At 51.3% G+C, this 1,667-nt stretch overlaps 1 pseudogene; it reads right to left on the bottom strand.

The window, feature by feature from the left end:
- Nucleotides 1–276: 276 nt before the first annotated feature.
- LOC133090323 (olfactory receptor 10H1-like) lies at nt 277–1,207 on the bottom strand (annotated as a pseudogene).
- Between the last annotated feature and the right edge of the window lie 460 nt (nt 1,208–1,667).

Genomic DNA, 1,667 nt, shown 5'->3' with positions numbered 1-1,667 from the left:
CAAGTACTTTATTGGGTGAATTTTATGATATGTGAATTATATCTCAATAAAGCTATTTAGTTAAAAAATAAAACTACTGTCAAACGCACAGATGATGAGAGGAAGAAGAAAGGAAAATTAACATTTATTAAGCACCTAATATGTGATAAGTGTTGTTGCACACACCCACAAATCTTTACACCAGTCTTACAAGGTAGATTTTATTAACCCCATTGTACAGATGAGGGTATGGTCATACTTCTAACATATTTCTGAAACCACCTCCACACTGGCCACTCAGATGCTGGAGGGATAGAGTTTGCTGAGGAAGGTCTTCTTCATGGCGTTCTTCAGCTCCTTGTTCCTGAGGCTGAAGATGATGGGGCTGAGGAAGGGAGTGAGGACTGTGTAGGTGATGCCCATCAGGGTGTCTCCTTCCAGAGACTGGGGACCCTTGGGCTTGAGGTAGATGAGAGAGGCAAAGCCATAGTGCACGACCACCATGGTGAGGTGGGATGCACACGTGGAGAAGGCTTTTTGGTGGCCCACAGACCACGATGAAGGCATAAGAGAGGAGGATGAGAAGACAGCAGCCCAGCAGGACAATGACACACACCAGGCCTACGCCCGTGGCCACGGTGGAGAAGTTCCCATAGGCCAACTTCAGAAGAGGTGGCACATGGCAGCCAAAATAGTGGATCTCATTAAACCCACAGAAAATGAGTTGGAAAATGGCTGATGTCACCACTAGCCCAACGACTGAGCCACCAACCCAGGACCAGGCCACCAGGCAGGCACAGTCATGGGGACTCATGAGCACATTGTAGCTCAGGGGGTGGCAGATGGCCACGTAGCGGTCGTAGCCCATGACGGTGAGCAGGAAGGAGTGGGTGAAGCCAAACGTGAAGGAGAAGAACATCTGGCTAGCACAAGCCATGAGGGCGATGGAGCGGTCGGTGGAGAGCAGGTCGGCCAGCATGCATGGGATGATGGCAAAGGTGTAGAGGACCTCGGAGATGGAGAGGGCACACAGGAAGAGGTACATGGACGTGTGGAGGCTGGGCTCCCTCCAGATGGTGGCCATGATAAGCAGGTTCCCCAGCAGCGTGAACAGGTACATCAGCAGGAACAGCAGGAAGAACATCAGCTGAAGGTGGGGGAAGGTGGAGAAGCCGATGAGGATGAATTCAGACACTGACGTATAGTTTAGCCTCAAAATAGCAGCCATACCTGTTGAGAGAGAGAGGGAGGGATTCCCATGGGTAGGAGCTCAGAGTCTCTAATGAGCCCTCTTCAGGACTTCCTGGAGAGGCTCCTTCACCACTTCAAGCCATGGTTAGTCCATCTGCAAAATAGTGTTCAAGGAATTTCCCTGGTGGCGCAATGGGTAAGACTCTGCCTGCCAATGCAGGGGACGCGGGTTCGATCCCTGGTCCGGGAAGATCCAACATGCTGTGGAGCAACTAAGCCTGTGCGCCACAACTACTGAGCCTGTTCTCTAGAGCCCACGAGTCACAACTACTGAAGGCGGCACACCCTAGAGCCTGTGCTCCGAAACAAGAGAAGCCACCACAATGAGAAGCCCGCGGGCGGCAAGGAAGAGTAGCCCCTGCTCGCCGTAACTAGAGAAAGCCCACATGCAGCAACGAAGACCCAATGCAGCCAAAATAAATAAATAAATAGTGTTC

The sequence above is a fragment of the Eubalaena glacialis genome, chromosome 4 (genome assembly GCF_028564815.1).
Source record: "Eubalaena glacialis isolate mEubGla1 chromosome 4, mEubGla1.1.hap2.+ XY, whole genome shotgun sequence".
Lineage (NCBI taxonomy): Eukaryota > Metazoa > Chordata > Mammalia > Artiodactyla > Balaenidae > Eubalaena > Eubalaena glacialis.
Note: the sequence above shows the minus strand (reverse complement) of the source record. Positions and strands in the feature narration are given on the sequence as shown.